Here is a 15,686-nt window from a genome sequence, read left to right as displayed (position 1 = left end):
ACGTTTTACACCATCTGAACCAAATAAGTTTAGCTTGGTCTCATCAGACCACAGAACATAGTTCCAGTAATCTATGTCTTTAGTGTGCTTGTCTCCAGCAAACTGTTTGCGGGCGTTTTTGTGCATCATCTTTAGAAGAGGCTTCCTTCTGGGACAACAGCCATGCAGACCAATTTGATGCAGTATGCAGCGTATGGTCTGAGCACTGACAGGCTGACCCCCTACACGTGCACTCAGCTTCTTTGGTTGACCATGGCAAGGCCTGTTCTGAGTAGAACCTGTCCTGTTAAACTGCTTTATGATCTTGGCCACCGTGCTGCAGCTCAGTTTCAGGGTCTTGGCAATCTTCTTATATATAGAGCAACAATTCTTTTTTTCAGGTCCTCAGAGAGTTCTTTGCCATGAGGTGCAATGTTGAACTTCCAGTGACCAGTATGAGAAAGTGAGAGCGATAACACCAAATTTCACACACCTGCTCCCCTCATTTACACCTGAAACCTCGTAACACTGAGCCACATGACACCGGGGAGATAAAATGGCTAATTGGGCCCAATTTTGACATTTTCACTTAGGGGTGTACTCACTTTTGTTGCCAGCGGTTTAGACATTAATGGGTGTGTGTTGAGTTATTTTGAGGGGACAGAAATTTTACAGTGTTATACAAGCTGTACACTCACTACTTTACATTGTAGCAAAGTGTCATTTCTTCAGTGTTGTCACATGAAAAATATAGTAAAATATTTACAAAAATAGAGTTTGTCTCTAGGTCCTCCACACTTTTCACTAAATATGATCCATGTAGGAATTCCTAAAGAGGAGCTTCCACTAAAAATTCTATAATATCCCATTTCCTTCCCAGTCCCTTAGAGTTTCACACACACATTAATCTTGTAACATACCTGGTAGTGGAACCCAAAGTGTAGAGGAAGGCCTCTCCTACGGCTCTGGCTAAGGAGACCTTCTGGAGTAAAAGGGAACACCGGAGCACAGAGTGGCATGAGTGACTTCTGCTGGAGAATGCTGATGTGCATCAGGATATGCAGGAGCAACTAGCTGGTAGCATGTAGGCAGAAGAGCAGAAACTGATGACAGGCACAGCTACAGCTGGATCAGGTTCAGGAAAAAGAGCCTAGGCATGGTCCAACAGTTCGGGTCAGCACCTAGCAGGCAGATTAGACGCAGGTGGCAGGAAGTCAGGTCAAGGTTGGTAACAACAAGGCAGATGAGCAAAAAGATAAAGCAGAAGCATAGTCCAGAGACGAGCCAGGGATCAGTGCAGGCACAGTTCAGGCAAAGTCAGGAGCAGGATTGGGTCAGCAACCGGAGAGCAATACAGGAACTTCAATATAGATACTTCAGAAATGTAATAGACCAAACTGCATTGACACACAGCACTAGTGCAGTTTAAATAGCCCTCCTGGTGCCAATGCGCATGTGCTTAAACCTGTGCATGCGCACTCATGCAAATATGTGTATACGCACTTGCACCAATATGTATATGCGCACGCATTTGAAATTGTGTATGCGCATGTGCGCGAACTTGTGTGCGCACACGCCCACCCGCTAAATGGCCACAACTAGGGCTTACAGGAACCATGCGTCTACGCACATGCATGTGTCTTTCCTGACATTGCCCCTTTACTATGGGAAGCCTTTTAGAATGCCTGAGGAAGAAGGCTTGAATCTGTTCTTTGACGTGTATGTTGGTCTCTGGTTGCCAAGAGTTCTTTTTGGCCCCATACCCCTTACATATCATTAAGTATTGCAATGGGTTCCTTCTCTTTCTGCAATCTAGAATGGCTTCCACCTCAAATTCCTCCTTTCCATTAATAATGGCCAGTTCAGGAGGACCCAAGTTGCGACCCCTGATAAGGATCAGGAACCACAGGTGTCAACAGGGACACATGAAAAACTGGATGAATCTTTAAAGAATCCGGTAATAACAGTTCATAAGAGATATTAATGATTCTTTTCTTGACAGAAAACAGCCCCATGAATCTGGGCCAGGCCAGTTCTCCAGGTTCCAGAATCAGCTCACCTCTTCTTCTTCTGCAAAAGACCCTTTTATTGTCCTCCTGTGCTTTAGCTATAGTCTCCTGCAATACCATTTTGTTCTGCTGGAAGAAGTTCTGGGTGTCCAGGACAGCTGGGCTTGCAGACTCAGGTAACTCATTGGGGAAAAAAAAGATAGATGAAACCCACAATTTGCAAATAATGGGGTCTGCTTGGTTGTGGAACGTGTTGCGTTGTTATAGGCAAACTTAGCCAGGGGCAACAAAGATACCCAATCATCTTGAGAGAAAGATATAAAGCAGCGGATATACTGTTCTAGGGTTTGGTTGTGTCACATACCTGATTAGTGAGCCTGACATGAAGAGAAAGGCCTTTCATACAGGTCTGGCTCGGGGGCCACTGGTAGTGAGACAGCAGCCACAGGAGCATGGCAAGGTATTATTGTCTGTGATCAGTCCAGTAGTTTGCGTGGGTGGATGGCAGCAGCCAGCAGGTGGATGTTGCAGCAGAACAGGCTGGTGGCAGATGAGCTGGCACTGTACTTGTCTGGTGGCAGACTGTGCGTATGCAGCAGGAAGCAAAAACCAGATGTGAACTTGCTAGACTTAAGAGCTGTAGCAGACTGGATGAACAGGATGTAGGGTTAGACAAGCCAGGTCAGTAATGGTTGGGCATATCAGGCATAGAAGGCAGGCAGTAGGATATTTAGATCATGGGCCAAGTCAGAAATGGAAGGTAAATCAGGCAAAAACTAGAGGCAGAAGCAGGATCCAGAGACGAGCTGAGGTCAGGGCAGGAAGCAGACAAACAAAGGTCAGGAGCAAGTAGGTCTGGATCAAAGGTCAAACACAGGAATCAGGAATGAGCGCTCAGAAACTGTAGACCAAACAGCAATGAGCCAACACTGCAGCCTGTTTAAATAGCCCGCCACAAATGTGTGCACCTATGTCCACATCCATACACATTTGCAGGGTGGTTCTCTCAGTTTGCCCATTGGTCTGCAGGTGGTATGCAGAAGAGAAAGAGAACTCGACTCAAGGTTTCACAAAGTGCTCTCCAGAATCTGGAAGTGAAATGGACTCCACAACCTGAGACAATATTAGCAGGAGTATCATGGGGTCGCGCAATCTCTTTCATGAAGAATATTGCTGTTTCCAATGCAGAGGGTGTACCCTTCATGGGCAGAAAGTGGGCCATTTTGGAAAATAGATCGACCACCACAAAGATGGCAGAGTATCTATCTGATGGGGGAAGTTCCACTATAAAGTCCATATCAATCATCTTCCATGGTCTATCAGGGATTGGAAGTACCCTGAGCAAACCTAAAGCCTTGTTTCTGCTGCTTTTATTACAGATACAATTGACACAGGAACTCACATAAGCCTTACATTCCTTGACCACATCAGGCTACCAGAACAGGCGTAGACTAAAATGGTAGTCTTATGGATCCCAAGGTGTACAAACAGTGGGTGGTCATGGCACAGCTCCAGCACAGCCAAACAAACTCCTTCAGATACAAAGATCTTGTCTTCACACCACAGCAAACCTTACTTTTCCAAAAGAGAGACCCCCGAAGGTGGTGAAACTCCTACAGACTACAGATAACTGCTTAATCTGGGTGACGAGGTCTGCCTGCAACAACAAGAAATTTCTGACTGACAGAATAGTATCTGAAGAGGGGGGTATCTTGGGGTCATCAAATATACATGACAGGGCGTCTGACTAAACGTTCTTGAAACCCTGTCTGTATGTAATATGGAATACAAATCTAAAGAAAAACAGTGCCTACCTGAACTAACATTGTTTTCGTCACTTGGCAGTCTTTAAGTATTTCATGTTCTTGTGCTCGGTATAGATCAGATTAGGGTGAGCCCATCCCTCCTGGAGGTACCTCCATTCCTCCAAAGTGTACTTGCTATGTTTTTCAATATAAGCCTATTTAGTTCTCTATAGTCCACACAGGGCCAGACGGAGTGATCTTTTTTCTCCACAAAGAAAATCCCTGCTCCAGCAGGAGAAGTAGACAGCCGAATGAACTCTTTGCTGAGGCTGTCATTATTATTATTATTATTATTATTATTATTATTATTATTATTATACAGGATTCCTATATTTTAATACAGTAGGAATCAGAGAGCCCTGCTCATTAGGGCTTACAATCTAAGAGGGAAGGTCAAGAGATACAAGAAGTAATAATTGTGGGGGGATGTACTGATGGAGAAAATAAATGTACAGTTGTTTGATGGGGGTCAGAAAGGCTTCTCTGAAGAGATGTGTTTTTAGGGATTGTCTGAAAGTGGACAAGGTAGGAGATAGTCAGACAGATTTGGGTAGAGCATTGCAGAGGATGGGAGAGGTTCAGGAGAAGTCCTGGAGGCTAGCATGGGAAGAGGTGGCAAGGGAGCTAGAGAGCAGGAGGTCCTGGGAGGAATGAGGGCAATGATTTGGTTGCTATTTTGAGACCCAGTTAGTGATGTAGCTGGGGGCCAAGTTATGGATGGCTTTGTAAGTTATGGTTAGTATCTTGAATTTAATTTTAAGGTTGAGTGGCAGTCAATTGAGGGATTGGCAAAGAGGGGTAGCAGACACTGTGCAGTTTGTAAGGTGGGTGAGCCTGGCAGCAACGTTCATGATGGACTGAAGGGGGGTAGCCTATTTAAATGTAAGCCAATGATGAGGAGGGAGTTGCAGTAATCGAGATGACCAGGGAGTGGGTTGGAAGCTTTGTGGTGTCGTTGGTTAGAAAGGGGCGTATCTTGGAGATGTTGCGGAGGTTGAGGCGGAAAGCTTTGGACAGCATCTGGATGTGGGGCTGAAAGGATAGTTCAAAGTCTAGGATTACACCTAGGACCTTGGCATAGGGGGGTGGGTTGATAGTTGAGCCATTGGTTCAGAGGAAACAGGGGAAGAGGAATGTGGGGGAGGAAATATCATGAGCTCAGTTTTGTATAGATTGAGTTTGAGGAAGTGAAAAAGGAAGCGGAGAGGAAGCAGTAGAGTTAAAAGTAGCACTGAAGGTGCGTTAGGATAGCTAGGATGAGAACCAGTGAAGAGTACAGTTACGGAGACCAAGGTAGTGGAGTTTTTTGAGGAGGAGGATCCACTGTGTCAATGGCAGCAGAGAGGTCTAGGAGGTGTTGTACAGAAAAGTGTCAGTTGGTGTTAGCAGTTAGTAGGTAATTTGTGAGTTTAAGGAGTATATAAAAAACAGCTATAAAAACCATATTTGCATATTTGCTGCACCAGCTTTAGAAATGCATGTTCACGGTGTGCCCCCCAACCCTTTGTTTGTTTGTTATGCACTCAGTCCTGACCAGACTTCTGGGGTTGAACACCCCACCCTCCCACACCTGTACTTCATTTTCAGTGTCCACCAGTAAGCAGATATAGGAGGAGTCCCTTATAGTGCAGTTGCACATTTCTCCCATGTCAGGACAGAGTAAGTATCTCCAATGGTTTCGTGAGGTTGGATTTATCCTTTATTTTATGGATAGTGTAGGACCCACTGACAATGGGGTACTTTGACGTAGTGGTGGGCTTGAGCACGATATGGCCATATGGTGGGACTAAATCCCCATTTTTACTTATTTTGATTGTCTTGTTATATCTTGACATCTTGCCAGGCAATTCTCCTGACAGTAAGAGGACTGAAAGTCCACCTCCCCTCTGACCCAGTTGATGCAGGGGCTATGTGCCTGTAGCCAAGATGACAGGGTACAAAGGTGACAAGATGGCATCATGGCAGAACAGTTTTTTATGGTTCGGGAAGTAAGTAGTGACTGATAGAGAAATGTTCTCCTGGACTTAAAAATTGATTGATCAACAAGATAAACAGAAAGTCCTTGGGTCTTGGGTTGTAAGGGAATCTGGTGATGTGCTGGGAAGGACACCTCTATAAAGCAGATGCAGGCCTTGAGTCAACATTGGCGGATACAGGCAGGGCTCTATCTGCCGAAATCTTCTAAACAGCCACAAACAGGGTTTACAGGAACCATGCACCTTCCCTGACAAATCTAAAGGATCATCTTAAAAAAAAAAAAAAAAAAATATGAACAAAGATAACACTTTGTCTGAACCTACCTTAAAGAAGAACTTCATTAAAATCGTCACAAACTGCTTAGAAACTAGCAGCCGTTGACACAAGTAATAATTTGAGCAGGACAATGTAACCATGTAGAGTATAGGATGCAGGGGTCGGGAGCATGCAATATGCAATACTGAGTGTAGCAGTCAGAACAAGGGGGTGGTGGAGAGATAAATAAAAAGAGGGATAGAGATAAGGGGAAGTAGGTAAATGGAGGAAGAGAGGAAGGGAGAGAGATGGAGAGAGGGAGAAAACCTGAGAGCTGTAATTCTTCCCTTTCCCAAAGCTATCCAAAACTAATAAAGTAGGCTATACATATATATTAAAAATGTGCAAAAGTGATTATTTACAGTGAATAATCTTACTAAAAATGGCCTGTATTTACATGCTAACTTTTTCAGTTGAAACTGTTTCACTAAACTCTGAAGATGTCCTAAATATTTTCTAGTCTGGAGTAAGCACCTTCCTTTTATAGCCACAGAGTTCAACAAAATGATTTAAAAAATTTCAGTGTCTTGCGAAAGTTTTCGGCCCCCTTTAACTTTTCGACTTTTTGCTACATTTCAGGCTTCAAACATAAAGATATAAAACTGTAATTTTTTGTGAAGAATGAACAACAATCATGAAGTGGAACGAAATTTATTGGATATTTCAAACTTTTAAACAAATAAAAAACTGAAAAAATTGGGCGTGCAAAATTATTCAGCCCCCTTAAGTTAATACTTTGTAGCGCCACCTTTTGCTGTGATTATAGCTGTAAGTCACTTGGGGTATGTCTCTATCAGTTTTGCACATCGAGAGACTGAAATTTTTGCCCATTCCTCCTTGCAAAACAGCTCGAGCTCAGTGAGGTTGGATGGAGAGCGTTTGTGAACAGCAGTTTTCAGTTCTTTCCACAAATTCTCATTTGGATTCAGGTCTGGACTTTGACTTGGCCATTCTAACACCTGGATATGTTTATTTGTGAACCATTCGATTGTAGATTTTGCTTTATGTTTTGGATCATTGTCTTGTTGGAAGACAAATCTCCGTCCCAGTCTCAGGTCTTTTGCAGACTCCATCAGGTTTTCTTCCAGAATGGTCCTGTATTTGGCTCCATCCATCTTTCCATCAATTTTAACCATCTTCCCTGTCCCTGCTGAAGAAAAGCAGGCCCAAACCATAATGCTGCCACCACCAGTGGGGATGGTGTGTTCATTGTGATGGGCTGTGTTGCTTTTACGCCAAACATCACGTTTTGCATTGTTGCCAAAAAGTTCGATTTTGGTTTCATCTGACCAGAGCACCTTCTTCCACATGTTTGGTGTGTCTCCCAGGTGGCTTGTGGCAAAATTTAAACAACACTTTTTATGGATTTTATGGCTTTCTTCTTGCCACTCTTCCATAAAGGCCAGATTTGTGCAGTATACGACTGATTGTTGTCCTATGGACAGAGTCTCCCACCTCAGCTGTAGATCTCTGCAGTTCATCCAGAGTGATCATGGGCCTCTTGGCTGCATCTCTGATCAGTCTTCTCCTTGTATGAGCTGAAAGGTTAGAGGGACGGCCAGGTCTTCGTAGATTTGCAGTGGTGTGATACTCCTTCCATTTCAATATTAATCGCTTGCACAGTGCTCCTTGGGATGTTTAAAGCTTGGGAAATCTTTTTGTATCCAAATCCGGCTTTAAACTTCTCCACAACAGTATCTCAGACCTGCCTGGTGTGTTCCTTGTTCTTCATGATGCTCTCTGCGCTTTAAACGGACCTCTGAGACTATCACAGTGCAGGTGCATTTATACAGAGACTTTATTACACACAGGTGGATTCTATTTATCATCATTAGTCATTTAGGTCAACATTGGATCATTCAGAGATCCTCACTGAACTTCTGGAGAGAGTTTGCTGCACTGAAAGTAAAGGGGCTGAATAATTTTGCACGCCCAATTTTTCAGTTTTTTATTTGTTAACAAAGTTTGAAATATCCAATAAATTTCATTCCACTTCATGATTGTGTCCCACTTGTTGTTGATTCTTCACAAAAAAATTACAGTTTTATATCTTTATGTTTGAAGCCTGAAATGTGGCAAAAGGTCGCAAAGTTCATGGGGGCCGAATACTTTCGCAAGGCACTGTATATTAAAAAGTTTTCCAGGGGCAAGGTGTTCCTAATTCTGAATGGTTTATCCCATATGTTAATGCTATATATCACATATAACTACATTTACTATTCATATCCTATACCATTTACACAGCTCATCATAATCTTATTGTTATTTTGAGACCTGATGAAGAGGGACCCTTTGACCCAAGTTTGAATAAAATGAAATCTGGATTTTATGCGTTCTACTTTTGATGCTTTCTTTGTTTCACACCAAGTCCCCACTAGATCTTTGGCCATGACTCCTTGGATAATCATTCCCCCTACACTGCCTAATGTTGAACTATGGAGAAAGTAAAAATCTTTCCTTGCAGTGGGGCTACTCCCACAGGGCAAGGGTTAAATGTTCCCTTACAGGAACAGGAAAAGCAGTTTAACTTACCCAATTCTCCACTCTCACAGGCTTCCCCATGCTGTAAGCCTCTTCTCCCCCCCGCTCTGATGATCCGATGCCCCTGTTGTTATCAAGACATTAGCCCTGTATTGGAAATGAGGACATCGAGGAACAGTCCACTGCTGGGGCATAGGGGAGCACCCTCTGCCAGGGGAATGGGGGATCTGGTAAGTAAAACTGCTTTTCCTATCCCCTGGATCTAAACAAGTATTTAACCCTTGTGCATGCACAGACTATGCTAGATCCGCTTATTTCCTAGCTAGAGAGGCAGGAGACTGAAAGCTCTGAACCCATGAGTGTTAAAAGTTGAGTGCTTCTGTGTTCATTCTTCACAACAGAGATCAACTGACTCCTGCTATAGAGATTCTTGGTACCCAAAAGGAACTAGTGATCCCAGGACACATGGTGGGGAAACACCTTCACTTACATGTATAAACAATTGGGCAGCTTTACTGCCACCCAAGTAGTAGTAGTCACTTCTACTACTTAGTTGTCAGCCTATATAAAACATGTAAACATACTCCTGACTGCTATACCAGCTGGGATCTGTTTACATCCCAGTTCTGTCACTGCCATATTGGTTACATCTGTGACAGCCAAAGGTTTAATGTATAAAGGGTTTGGCAAGTGCAATTTAATATGAGACCATAATACTGTCATTACATATAGTTTAATTTTGTAACTAAAACATTTTTACATTAGGTGTGCAATAACTGTAGCTGAAAGAATTTTACCTATAAATATATTTCCATATTTATTTCCTTATTTCCATCATTAAAATGATGACACAAGACAGGAGATGGCAGAAAAAATATATGAAAATGGTGATAGATAGATTCTGTGCAAACAAAATGCTACTGTCTACATCAGTTCTTCACTTCCCGTGCAAAGCCGATGGGGGATGCAGATGAGGACACCCACATTTTCTCATCCAGCTTACCATAACCAGGATGTAAACACTCCAGATAAGGCAGCAAGGATGGAAAAGCACATGATAATCCTATGCACAATTATCTATGCTATCTAAAAGCATTCCATCATCACGCAGATCTGATCTTATAAACTTATTTGCCTTCTCCTGTCTGTTACCTGATGAGGAAAGTGAAATAGGTGAGTCACGCCTTCTGGTGCCAAAGCCAGCAGTAGTGACAGGAGATGTACAAGTCTGATTGTGCTCCTAGGCTATATTCATTCTCTGTTAGGTAAGTAACATGTTACCCAATCCTCAAAGAATGTATCTAAAGTTATCTTGTTACTTGCTGTACAAACTGTTGACACATCAACATAACAAAGTTTGACAGTTCTTTAAATTGTATCTAAAGCCAAACTTTTTTTGTAAGTTTCTGGATAGAATCTGGAAAGGGTTAAAAACCCTTGGATATTTTTATTGCTGCCTATGTCCTTGCAGATGAAATCCGCCTTCTCTTTTTTACTTGGTTACCATTATCATTGGGATAGACAGTGAAGAAAAATTACAACATTTTACAGTTGTCACAAATGCAACAATAAAGGAAAAATCTTTCAATAGCGATACCTGTTCTGGTAACAAATATATACGGCTAGGGCTACATGGGCAAATAAATCTCCTTGTTACTGAGAGATTAAACCACTTTGTTGGCATTCATTTCATTTTCAGTACATTTAAATAAATATGATGTTAATGTCAAAAAGCATAACTAAACCTAAGAACAAAAAATTTAATATATTGCAGCTTACCATTCCTTAGATGTTGTGGCTGCATTTGTTTTCTGTTTTTCAGGCTAAGAACATTACAGCAAGTACAGAAAATATCTGTCAGAAACCTTGTCCCCCTGTCACTTCCCATAAGTTGTACTAAATAAAAAAAGTTATCTTTTAGTATATATATTAGTAAATACTAATCCCATTAGCTATTAGTCTAGCCTGGGTGGCATTTATGACTCCCTCCATAGAAACAGTAGAGGAGTAAATGTAGCCAGCCAGGGGCAGGAAGTGTTTTATTCATAGGATTACTAGGGAAAAAAAAGGAAAAGCCTAAAAAAAAAGAAAAGGAATGCAACAACCTCATCTAAGGTTAATGAGTTTTAATAGGCTTTTAAACAGCTAAGCGATTTATTTATCAGTGAATCCTCAGCCTAAGTAGGGATTTTACCCTCACAGTAAAGATTTCCTGTTGTGCCATTGGGACAGAAAGTGAAATAAACTCTAACCAGTGAGTCATTTACAAACTAACAAGAAATGTACCATCCCACCATAATCTATCCAAAACAAAAAAAAAAAAAAAAGGGTCACTTTAGATATACTTTCAATAGAAAATGACAACTAAACAAAAAACCTTGCGTGCAACCTAAAATAAATTGAATAGTAATCTATAGCATCAGCAGCAGGCACTTCTTACATTCCCATAATATGTGCAAACTAATAAATTTGATTTAATGTGCTGACCGGAGGAAGCCACGTGACCCTGTGGCGTAACGCGTAGGGGAGGGGCAAAGGTGGCCGATACGGCAAGTGTACCCAGCGGGAGGATCTGTATACTGGCGGCTGGTGTCACGGAGGTAACGTACTGCATATTTTACTAAGTGATTACAGAGTGGAATGCTTCAAGCACCCCATAAATGTGAGTAATCAATTGTGCACTTTAATAAAGACTATTTGGTTTTTAAACGATATAAGCCCTTTTAGAGACATAAAAGGATTTTATGGTGAGAAACAATAGCACTTGGAAGGAGAAAAAGGGAACCAGAACATCTTCACACATTAGTCCAGTTGTGACTAAAAAGCGAGTGTTGACCAAACCTAATTGTGGGGTCACTGGCATTAAAGTGGAGTTCCAGCCTGAAAATTTTTTTTTAGATAAAAATACCCCCGGGACAGTCAGGGCTAGTGCATTTAAGCAACGATAGCCTCTGAACTGTCCCATTTCACTTACCTTTTAGAAGAAATACTTACCTTGAAAATGTCTTGTCCAGCACTGCCATCTCAGGTGTGGGCAGCTGAAGCCGGAGCATCCTCTTCGGTGTCCTCTTCTGTGACGTCGGAGTCCCAGAATGCCCTGCAACAGCCCTGCTCGTCACTTCTGGTGCAGGCGTGTCATCCCTGCACAGCTTCTGGGCATGCCCAGGAGCTGTTTAGCAGGGAATGACGCGCCAGCACCGGAAGTGACGAGCAGGGCCAGTGCAGGCACATTGACTCCTGGGATCGATGACGCTCATCTCCCAGGAGTCAATGCAAGTAGGAAGTGACGGCGGCGGCCATGTCAGCAGAGGGAGGAAGAGGAAGGAAGGTAAGTATATTTTCTTTAAAAACAAGGTAAGTGAATAAAAAAAAAAAAATTTAATTATCCAATTGTTTTTCAGGTAATTTAGAGCAAACGGATGGGGGAAAGTTCTTTTTTAGGGTGGAACTCCGCTTTAAGGTGAGAACACACCTAAAAGGGGAGCACGAGTGGGGTGTTTTCACCAGCTGTATCACTGAGCACTTTAATGAAGCACAGAGGAGTGGTGACCACTAGCTCAATAATAAAGATTTTAATAAGATACGGACTCTTTTATAATATGAAGGACTGCACAGTTCTATCTACAGTAAACCCCCGCTCCATCGCGGTTCAGTTTTTGCGGTCCCGGTATATTGCGTTTTTTTTTTGTAATGTTATTTTACTACATAAATCATTAAAAATGAAATATTTTTTGTGTTTTCCATTGCTCTTGCTATGTCTCTCAGTATCTTTTATGTGTTTAAATGAGTTTCTATTGTTTTAAAAGTGTGTTTAAAGACCTTAAAATGCTTTTACACGTACAGTGACAGTAAAAAAAAACATGCCTACAATGCATTTTAATAGGGTTTTTCTATTTTGTGGATTTTCACTTTTCGCGGCTGGGTCCGGAACGTAACCCCCGCAATGGAGGGGGGTTTACTGTATCTTCATTTCACACAGTATTGCATGATCACTGCAAATTGTGTATTTGATGATTGTGTAATTGTTTATGAGAAAATTTGAGTGATTTATTTTGATTTTCTATTCATTTATTTTTTGGAAGTGGGTTTCACAGTAAACACAGAGTTTATTAGAAAAACGGGACAATAATTCTAATTAAATAGAAAATTAGTTTCTAACTTAGCATTATTAGGGATGAACCTACATAAAACTGGATTATTGGAACACATACTGTATATCTTCTAAGGACTAGGCAGTCATTGCATATTCCACCAAATCATGTAAAGGGGAACTCCACTATCAACAGGGTAGAGTTGCTTTTAAAAAATACACTAATCTCTAGTCATTATTTTAATTTTTTACAGGTTTTTTTTTTTCAAAAGGTAACAATTTTACCTTCATTATATTACAGCCTTTAAAACAACCACCAAGATCATATTAAGTAACTATTTTTCATATTGTTAAGACACACCAGTAAATGGCAGTATTATTCCAGTGATAATAATCTCTGATGTATTTATCCCTAGTTTTCATTAGAAGGATTTAAAGCAGAGCATGATTTTTCAGTGAGTTTATTGCTCAAACTTCGGTCCAATGCCACAGATGTTAGCTCAATGCTTTGACTGTTAATGATTCAGCCAGTGTTTACTCAACCCTTTATTGAGCATCAGGGAAGTCTCTCAACTTCTTACTGTTATGTGATCAGGTTTTTAGCATGTGAAAGACAGGTACAAAATGGAAAATGGTTTGTCCAGCTGCTGTATTTAACTGAAATAAAATTCCAGAACGATACGAAAATCCTTGCAAATATCCAGTAATTACAATTTTTTTTTTTTTTTTTTGCACGAGTCAATGACATTTTTTTCTAACCTGCAATCATTATATTATTGCCTGTTGTACACATTGTTAAGCACCACACCACAACTTTACTTGCTGTCAGTGTTTATTTATCATCTTCGCAACAATGGCCGGATTTACATTTGTGTATTGCAGTAACACACACTTAACCTTCCTAGCGGTATTCCCGAGTGTGGCTCGGGGTTAAATTTCAGTGCCAAAAGCGGTAACCCTGAGCCACACTCGGGGTACCGCCAGGAAGATCGCTGGATCCTGGTAGAGAGGTTACTTACCTTGTCACCGGGATCCAGCGATGTATGTGGGCAGTGTACGGCGGCGGATGTTCCTCCCGATGCTCTGTGTGCCCCGGCTTCCGTCTCCTGCGACGTGACATCCGCAGGGGGGTGGAACCGGCGGCAAATTCAAAAAGTTAAATGCACAAACACACTGATACACTGTAATCCTATTGGATTACATTACTAAAATAAAATAAATTGACCTTTGATTGCCCCCCAGTGCTTTCTCCATTGCCCTTCCTGCATTTTTCCTGTACCTTGTGTCTGGATACTGCAGAGTGACCATGGCATCAAACAAGCGTGCAGCCACTTCAAAAGCGGTATATGACCTGCTGGAGAACAGCGACAGCGATACAGAATCGCTTGCAGAATGGAGTGATAGCGATTTGTGGGGAAGTTCATCATCAGGCGCAGAAAGCGATTTCAGCGTTGAGCCTGCGACTGTGCCCAGCGATGTGTGGACTTGATGCTCGATCGACTGCGGTACGGAGCACGTAGCGCCCCCAAGTTTCCTGTTTACCGGATGACAACCCCTTGGCATACCTGCAACTCTTTTTGACCGATGAGGTTATTGAAAAGATTGTTGTGGAAACCAATCGGTACCAGGAGCAACAAGCTACAGCGCATCAGCGGTTTTCAAGGAGCAGGATGTGGGAACCCGTGACCAAAGCGGACATCTGGAAATTTCTGGGCTTAATTATTCTGCAGGGAGTGGTGGGGAAACCCCTGCAGAAGTGGTATTGGACCACCAACAAATTACTGGCCACTCTTTTTTTTGGCACAGTTATGTCGGAGTACAAATTTTCGCTCATTATGAAGTATTTGCACTTTATAAATAATGACGAATTTGACGAGACTTCTCATCCAGCTCCAAAACTAAAAAAGATTTGGGACGTTTATCAAATCATTTTGAAAAATTTCCAGCAGTCCTATGTGCCAGAAAGAGACATTTGTATAGACAAAAGTCTAATGGCCTATAAAGGAAGACTCAGCTGGATACAGTATATTGCGTCCAAGAGAGCACGCTTTGGCATAAAGTCATTTATGCTATGTGAATCCAGCTCTGGATATATTTGGAATTCGGTCCTATACACCGGGAAAGGAACCAAATTCAACGAAAGGTTCAGCAGCTATGGAATGGCAACCGCTTCAGTTCTTACGCTGATTGAGCCATCGCTGAATCAGGGGTACTGTGTCACCACAGACAATTTTTATACATCCCCAGAACTGTATGAGTTCCTTCTACACAACAAGACGGATGCGTATGGGACCGTTAGAGCTAACGGGCGTGACATGCCCCCCACCTTTGCCAACAAAAAGCTCAAGGAGAAATAGTTGCCTGGCAGAAAGGAAAAATGTTGGCACTGAGATGGCGCGACAAAAAAGATGTGTGCCTGATGAGTACCATCCACAACACCTCTACTTTCATGGTACACACAAAAGGTGGAAAAGATGTTATGAAACCACAACTGGTCATGGATTACAACAACACCATGGGAGGTGTAGACAGAGCTGACCAGGCCATGCCTTTCTATCCGGCAATGCGGAAACAACAAAAAAAATATTATAAAAAAATATTCAGGCATCTCCTTGAACAGTGTTTGTGGAACGCATTTATTCTCCTAAAAAAGAAGAGTGACAGGCCTGTGGTTCATGCGGACTTTGTGTGGAAAATTGCCGAACTGATATTTCTCAGGCACCAAACACCAACGGCTGTAAGTAGATCCGGACGCCGTGCTGCTGGTGTTGTGAACCCCAAACGCCTGACCGGTCGTCATTTTATGGACCACATTCCACCAACGGAAAAGAAGTCTGCACCCACAAGGATATGTGTGGTTTGCTGTTCCAAACGTGACAACACTGGGCGGAAAATCAGAAAAGAAACGCGGTACTACTGTCCTGACTGTGACGTTGGACTTTGTGCTGTACCCTGTTTCAAAATTTTCCACACCCGGGATGTTTATTGAAGCAATATGACCACTAATATTGCATCCTTTTTGGAAAAAAA

At 42.1% G+C, this 15,686-nt stretch overlaps 1 pseudogene across 1 annotated transcript in view; it reads left to right on the top strand.

The window, feature by feature from the left end:
• Positions 1-15,013, top strand: part of LOC309548836 (piggyBac transposable element-derived protein 4-like) — a 1,162,992-nt pseudogene extending 1,147,979 nt beyond the window's left edge. The window contains exon 2 of the transcript in view: positions 14,195-15,013. The product of the transcript in view is annotated as a piggyBac transposable element-derived protein 4-like (transcript). The remainder of the gene's footprint in view (positions 1-14,194) is intronic.
• Positions 15,014-15,686: the final 673 nt, after the last annotated feature.

Source organism: Pelophylax lessonae, assembly GCF_965119305.1.
Source record: "Pelophylax lessonae genome assembly, chromosome: 1".
Lineage (NCBI taxonomy): Eukaryota > Metazoa > Chordata > Amphibia > Anura > Ranidae > Pelophylax > Pelophylax lessonae.
The sequence above is the reverse complement of the archived record's forward strand: the minus strand, read 5'-3'. Positions and strand labels throughout refer to the sequence as shown.